Source organism: Leptodactylus fuscus, chromosome 2, assembly GCF_031893055.1.
Source record: "Leptodactylus fuscus isolate aLepFus1 chromosome 2, aLepFus1.hap2, whole genome shotgun sequence".
Classification (NCBI taxonomy): Eukaryota; Metazoa; Chordata; class Amphibia; order Anura; family Leptodactylidae; genus Leptodactylus; species Leptodactylus fuscus.
Genome location: NC_134266.1, coordinates 96,313,347 through 96,321,892, shown reverse-complemented (window position 1 = coordinate 96,321,892; position 8,546 = coordinate 96,313,347).

Here is an 8,546-nt window from a genome sequence, read left to right as displayed (position 1 = left end):
GCTCAGTGCGGAGGCCTTGCCTCCACATCGACCTTATGACTGCGCAATTGATTTGGTTCCTGGAGCTAAACTACCCAAAGGTCGCATTTTTAACCTTTCAGCTCCAGAGCGCGAGTCCATGCGCCAGTACATTAAAGAGAGCCTATCTAAAGGACATATCCGACCTTCAGTTTCTCCTGTGGGGGCGGGGTTTTTCTTTGTTGAAAAAAAAGATGGTGGCCTCCGACCTTGTATTGACTACAGGGAATTGAATAAAATTACGGTCAAAGACCAACATCCTCTGCCATTCATCCCGGATTTTTTTAACCAGGTGGTGGGGGCTCGGTGGTTTTCTAAAATTGACCTCCGCGGAGCTTACAACTTGATTCGGATAAGAGACGGGGATGAGTGGAAAACCGCATTTAATACCCCGGAAGGTCATTTTGAATACCTAGTTATGCCTTTTGGTTTGAGCAATGCTCCGGCGGTATTTCAACGTTTTGTGAATGACATTTTTAGGGATCTGTTAGGTAGATATCTATCAATTTATTTAGATGACATCCTCATATTCTCACCGGACTGGGAGTCACATCAGCAACATGTAAAAGAGGTTCTTCTTAGGCTACGTCAAAACCACCTCTGTGCTAAGTTATCCAAGTGTCAATTTGGAGTCCAGGAGATAGGTTTTTTTGGGATACATCCTTACTCCTGGTACCATTGGTATGGATCCCAGAAAGGTATCTGCAGTACTTGAATGGGAGAAACCTACTACCTTAAAAGAAGTTCAAAGGTTTCTAGGTTTCGCCAACTATTACCGAAAATTTATCCGAAATTTTTCTTCTATTGTTAAACCTCTCACCGATTTGACCAAAAAGGGGGCGGATCCTGCCTCCTGGACACCAGAGATGGAGATAGCGTTCGCCACCTTAAAACAACTTTTTACTTCTGCCCCAGTCCTGGTCCATCCTGATCCTGAATTGCCCTTTATTGTAGAGGTTGACGCTTCAGAAGTAGGTGTAGGAGCGGTCCTGTCTCAGGGCACTGAACCATTTACCAACCTCCAACCTATCGCCTACTTTTCCAGGAGGTTCTCCACTACCGAGGCCAATTATGATGTTGGCAATAGAGAGCTTCTGGCGATTAAGTGGGCCTTTGAAGAGTGGAGACACTTCCTGGAGGGGGCCAGACATAAAATTACTGTACTAACTGACCACAAAAACTTATTATATTTAGACAAGGCAAAAAGATTAAATCCCCGTCAAGCCAGGTGGGCTCTATTTTTCACTAGGTTCCACTTTGTAATTACCTACCGTCCCGGCTCAAAGAATACTAAAGCAGATGCCTTGTCTAGAAGTTTTGGTCTTAGTGGTAGTTCTGATGGGGAACCTGAAAATATACTTGCTCCTGGGGTGGTAGTGGCAGTTTTGACCTCAGATCTTGAAACCCGTATTCTCAACACTCAGGATGCTGCCCCTAGTGCGCTACCACCAGGTAAATTGTTTGTCTCTAGCCACCTCCGCTTGGAGCTCTTAGAGGAGATCCACTCCTCTGTTCTGGCGGGTCATCCAGGCATTGCTGGTACTGGGAATCTGTTATCACGAACGTATTGGTGGCCATCTTGGCAACGAGATGTTAAAAATTTTGTTCATTCTTGCGAGACCTGTGCCAGATCTAAGGTGCCCCATGAACTTCCAGCGGGTCTTTTACATCCACTCCCGCTACCCAATAGACCCTGGTCACACATCTCCATGGATTTTATTACCGATCTCCCGTCCTCTAAAGGGAAATCGGTAATTTGGGTTGTAGTAGATCGTTTTTCTAAGATGTCCCACTTTGTTGCCTTGAAAAAATTGCCTTCAGCTAAATTGTTGGCCTGGTTGTTTATCCGCCACATTTTACGTCTGCATGGTATTCCTTCAAATGTGGTGTCGGACAGGGGCGTACAGTTTGTGTCCAGGTTTTGGAAAGCCTTTTGTAACAGGTTGGGAGTCTCGCTTTCTTTTTCCTCAGCCTTCCACCCAGAGACTAACGGTCAAACAGAGAGATTGTATCAATCTTTGGAACAGTATTTGAGGTGCTTTGTGTCTGATTGCCAAGATGAATAGAGTGAATATTTGTCCATGGCTGAATTTGCACTAAATAATCATGTCAACTCCTCGACTCGGTCGTCTCCTTTCCACATTAACTATGGTTTTCACCCCAGATTCTCCTCAGGAACAGGCAATGAATTCGCCTTTTCCTCAGTAGAGGATGTTGCTAAATCTCTCTGTACTGTATGGGCTGAAAGCCTGGCATCGCTGAGAAAAGCCCAGGCTAATCAAGTAAATTTCGCCAACAGAAAGCGCCGCCCTGGACCTGACTTTGCGGTGGGTGACAAGGTCTGGTTATCCACTAAAAATCTCCAACTTCGTGTTCCATCTACTAAATTTGCCCCGCGTTTTATTGGTCCATATCCCATATCTGAAATAATCAACCCTGTGTCATTCAAATTATCACTTCCTAGGTCCCTCCATATTCACCCAGTTTTTCATAAGTCCCTACTCAAAAAGTATGTTCCGGCAATGGTCACTCGTTCCCCACCCGAACCAGTGATCGTTCAGGGGGAACTAGAGTATGAGGTGGAACGGGTCATTGATTCACACAGAGTGCGGAATTCCCTTCAGTTCCTCATACATTGGAAGGGGTATGGACCAGAGGAGCGTGTTTGGGTGGCAGCCAGAGACCTTAACGCTCCTAGATTGGTGGAGAAGTTTTACCGTTCTTACCCTACTAAGCCAGGGGGTCCTCTTGAGGGTCCGGAGGCCCCTCCTCAAAGGGGGGTACTGTCAGGATACGGAGTCGCCGCAGTCTCCTTGCTGCGCGGCGTCTCCCTGGGAGATGTGTTAGGAGTTCTATTGGGTGTGCTTATGTCATTAAGGGTTAATCTTTTCCTTGCCTTCAGTCTCCATGTCATTAGCCATCAGGTGTGTTCTCTGCTGCTATTTAAACCCCACCCAGGCATGGATCCTTGCCAGCCATTCACTTTGGGTTTCCTGGTCCCCCTGCTCAGTCTGATTCCCTGTCTGTTTGTATTCAGTCTGTTCCTTGGTTATATACCTGGCTTGTATTTTTGACTATCCCTTGTCTTTTGATTCGGTACCTTTATTATATCTCCTGGCTTGACCTCTTGCTCGTCTGACCTCGCCTTCTCTTCTGTGTCTTGCTGGGACTTGTGGTCCTCCCTGGTTCCATGCTGTTTAGTCTTTTGTTTTGCATTGCAGTTACACTGTGCTTTCTGTTTAGGTGTGACCCCGTGACTCCAGTCCCTAGGACTTTCAGGGCCTCCTCTTCCCTTATCCTAGCCACCGGGATAGAAGCGTAAGGAGTCGTGGTAGGCGCACTTCAATTAGGAAGTGCATTGGTCTGCCTCATCTCAGATATTACAGCATAGTTATAGCTGCAGGGCCTACGACCCCTTTTGTCATTAGTTGCACAGTGTTGCTTTCCCAGCTGTGTCACTTTGCACTGCCTGACCCTGACTCCAATCCTTACAAATACAAGTTGCTCCTAGAACTCAGCTCCCCCTCCCCCTACCTTCCTGAGAGCAGGGAGCTACGCCACTTGTCCTGGGCGGAGAGATAAACAGCTCAGAAATATAAGCACAAAGCACTTAGCTTCCTCTCCCCCTTCCTTCCTGAGAGCAGCTATGTCACTGGTATTGGGCGGGGAGATAAGACCATCCCCAGGTCCATGGTTATGGAAATGCAGTGTAAACAATGAAGTGAATAAATTAAGATAATAGCCAAACAAAGCACTTTTGCTGAAACAATGTATTTAGTTAAAGTCTTGAATCCACATAAGTTAGCAGTATAGATAGGATCCTTGAGATGGGACAACCCCTTTAAGGTGCCACATGAGCCTATCACCTCAGGTCACCTCATGGAAAGTGCGCCCCTAGGTGTGACCGATCAGGATGGGCTAAATTATAATCAATGGCTATAATGTGGATTAAAAGAGATGGCTGACAGACCAGCAGAGAAGTGAGGATAAGTGAGTATCAGAGTTTTTTTTATGTTAAACGTTGTAGGCAGATGGAGGGGGGACATTAAACTGGGGGCAATTGAAGAGGTATATTAAACTGTGGTGGTCTCTGGACGATACTTTAAACTGGGGACAACTGGAGGAGGACATTAACCCTCGAGGGTAGCTGAAGGGAGACATTAAACTGGTTGGAGCTGGAGGGGGAAATTAATGTCTACCTCTAGTTGCCCCCAGTTTAATGTCCCCCTCCAGCTACCTACAGCTTAATATTACCCTTCAGCTGCCCTTGTTTAAAGTCCTCCAGACTTTATACTGTGGGGTCAATTGGAGGGGACATTATAAGGTGGGGAATATAATATTAGGGTGACTGTAGGAGCATTATACTGTGTGGCTATACTGCACAAAAGAGAATTGGATGGGAGTGGGCGGAGTAATTGCAGAAGTGGGTGGGGCTAAATTTGCCACGGCACATATACTGTACCACATATTCTGTCCCTCTTTCTGCCCTTTGAAAGTTGTGAGGTATGTGAGCATTATGATTCAGTAATAATACATTCACAAATGGGATTCTTTCATCACGCCGTCCCCTTTCAGTTTGCCTGGTTTTATAAATGGCATATGCCATTTATATGGTATGATAATTTATAATCCCGTCTACTGCCTCCTTTGGTAATGGACCCTCCTCTATGCGATCTCTATGGGCCCTGCGCAAAAAAAAAAAAAAATCTTCTTACGCTAGGTTCACACTAGCGTTCGGGTCTCCGTTCTCAGCTTTCCGTCTTCTGCCGGCAGAAACCGTTTTTTTAAAACCGGACACAGAGTACTGCATGTCCGACTCTGTGTCCGATTTTAATAAAACCGTTTTGTGGCGGAGAGCATAAAACGCTCACCACCGCTCACGGCCGGACATCTTTCAAACCCATTCAAATTAATGAGTATGAAAGACTCCTGCAGGTTTCCGTATATCCTGCAGAACTGAGACCGGGCGCAGATGTGAACGAGCCCTTAGCTAAATATCTGTTTTTGGGCTTCAGAAAATTGATGGTCTTAAAGGGGTATTCCCATGACGCTTGTTCACTAACCTGCAGGCTGTTGTGCTCTCTTCACTTCCTGCTTTTCTCGGCACATAAGTGGGCGGGGTTTCACTTGCACAGGATTGGTTGTAAATGAATTACCACAGTGTGAAGCTGATGTAGCAGAGCTGATTGAGTCAGTTTGCATTACTTTCAGAGGTAACGGACTCCCTATCTCAGCCCTTATCAGTCAAATTCAATTAAACCGACTGATAAGAGCTCAGAAATCCCAGAGCTCTCACCTCCCCTATATGAAAAGCTCCGCTACTTATCAGACACAAATAGCTCAGAGCTGCTCCCAGCCCCTCCCTCCCCCCTAAGAGCAGGCAGCTACATCACTTGACAAATGAGCAGATAATCCCAAGGGCCATAGAAACAGAGTGTAAACAATGAAGTGAATAAATTAAGATAGCGGCCAAACAAAGCAGTTTTAATGAAGCAATGCATTTAGGAAAAGCCTTAAATCCACATGAACTAGCAGTATAGATAGGATCCTTGTGATGGGACAACCCCTTTAATGGTAGAAAGAATCACCCTGCTCCCCCCACCTAATTGTATACACGCATACCAATGTAATAAACTGATAACACACGCTTAAACAATACATTCACTGTACATATCCATATGAACACTGATTCAGTAATAATACATACACAAATGGGCGACTTTCATCACAGTCTTACAAATTTCATGGAACCGTACAATGTCAATGTAGTGTTGTATCTAAAACACCTGCATAAAATAAGAACTCTCTTTGTATTATACAAGCCAGATTTTTATCTATATCTTTAAATTGTATTTGTGATTTATTGCATTGTTCCAGAGTTGGAACCACTCTCCTAATGATTCCTTGTCGCTGTGTGCCCCAGTTTCTAGCACTAGAGGTCACTATGGTCGAGTGAAACAAATACAGATGATAATGTTACTAAACTGTGATTCAAAGCCTCAAGGAGAGAGGAATAAGGAGAATGTGCTCTGCTGTATGGTAAATTCATGTTTCAGTGTGTAGGAATGATCTTGGAACTAGGTAAGTATATCTTGCTTTTTATGAAACTTTCATAATAGATACTGGAGGTGTTCGTTTTTTATTTAATAGCCTTGTTTTAGGGAACAGCAGTGGTGTAACTATAGGGGTGCAGATAATGTTCCCCCCATGTAACTATCTGCTACATAAAAGAGAATAGCAGCATTACAAATAAATGCGATAGGTAAGGGCTACAATTTTAGCACTGGGGGAGCTCAAACTCCAGATCTGGGGAGCAGTCACTTTCACTAAAATAAATAGATCTCTCATCATAGGGTGTCTGGTTACTGAGACATACAGAGAACAGATGTAAGCAAGTGCTAAAGTCCCCTGCAACAACACCAGCAAACCTCTCACTCATCCCAAATTCAGTGGGACAGTCCTGTATTTCAGGAACTGTTCTGCTGTTCTGACGAATTCTAGAGTTTCCTAATCTAAAGGCACTGAAGAGCAGAGAGCTACACATAATGCTAGGTTTCAGAGCAGCTCTGGAGGGTGTTCCCTCCAGGCTACATTTATTATACCTCTAAATAGTAAAACATGTCACATAAAATTACATGAAATAATATATGAACTGTCTACGTGTAATTTTTGTGCGGTTATAAAATGGCTAATACTGTTTTATACCTTAGAAGAACATTTTAGAATAAACAAATTACGAGTGATCACAGCATCTGTAAGGTAGAATAATTGTTCCATCTCCTCATCGTCTCAATCGCCCGTGTCTGTAAATGAGGGAAACCAAACATGGTACACACACAGAAACTTTGTGGGCACCATGCCAACCGGGTGTTAACATTATACATGGGTGACAATTTTGGCAGGACAGTTGGAGCTGAGGCCTGATCAAACATGACCGTGGTATCTCAGGGGGTTTATTATTAGAGATGAGCGAACAGTGTTCTATCGAACTCATGTTCGATCGGATATTAGGCTGTTCGCCATGTTCGAATCGAATCGAACACCGCGTGGTAAAGTGCGCCATTACTCGATTCCCCTCCCACCTTCCCTGGCGCCTTTTTTGCTCCAATAACAGCGCAGGGTAGGTGGGACAGGAACTACGACACCGGTGACGTTGAAAAAAGTAGGAAAAACCCATTGGCTGCCGAAAACATGTGACCTCTAATTTAAAAGAACAGCGACGCCCAGCTTCGCGTCATTCTGAGCTTGCAATTCACCGGGGACGGAGGTTTCCGTCTAGTTAGCTAGGGCTTAGATTCTGGGTAGGCAGGGACAGGCTAGGATAGGAAGGAGAAGACAACCAACAGCTCTTATAAGAGCTAAATTCCAGGGAGAATCTTGTCAGTGTAACGTGGCACTGACGGGCTCAATCGCCGCAACCCAGCTTTCCCAGCATCCTGAATGGAATACACTGACAGTGTATTCCCGTATACCCTATATATACACCCCCGATCCACGTTCCAACGGTGTGCCCACCCCACCTTCACCCCAGAAATACCCTGCAAGTCCCCTAGCAATAGAATTGGGGCTATATACACCCACTATGTTTGCTACTGGTATATACTGCCATTTTCTGACTGGGAATTCAAAGAATATATTGGGGTTACAAATACTCTTAAGTCTTGCTAATGCCATATAGTGCCAGTTTCTGACTGGGAATTCAAAGAATATAATGGGGTTACGTGCACCCACAATTTTTGCTACTGGTATATACTGCCATTGTCTGACTGGGAATTCAAAGAATATATTGGGGTTGCGTGCACCCACAATTTTTGCTACTGGTGTTTACTGCCAGTTTCTGACTGGGAATTCAAAGAATATATAGGGGTTACAAATACCCTCAAGTCTTGCCACTGCCATATAGTGCCAGTTTCTGACTGGGAATTCAAAGAATATATTGGGGTTACAAATACCCTCAAGTCTTGCTATTGCCATATAGTGCCAGTTTCTGACTGGGAATTCAAAGAATATATTGGGGTTACAAATACCCTCAAGTCTTGCTACTGCCATATAGTGCCAGTTTCTGACTGGGAATTCAAAGAATATATTGGGGTTACAAATACCCTCAAGTCTTGCTATTGCCATATAGTGCCAGTTTCTGACTGGGAATTCAAAGAATATATTGGGGTTACAAATACCCTCAAGTCTTGCTACTGCCATATAGTGCCAGTTTCTGACTGGGAATTCAAAGAATATATTGGGGTTACAAATACACTCAAGTCTTGCCACTGCCATATAGTGCCAGTTTCTGACTGGGAATTCTAAGAATATATTGGTGTTTACAAATACACTCAAGTCTTGCTACTGCCATATAGTGCCATTTTCTGACTGGGAATTCAAAGAATATATAGGGGTTACATATAACTTCAATTCCAGGGAGAAGCTTGTCAGTGTAACGTGGCACTGACGGGCTCAATCGCCGCAACCCAGCTTTCCCAGCATCCTGAATGGAATACACTGACAGTGTATTCCCGTATACCCTATATATA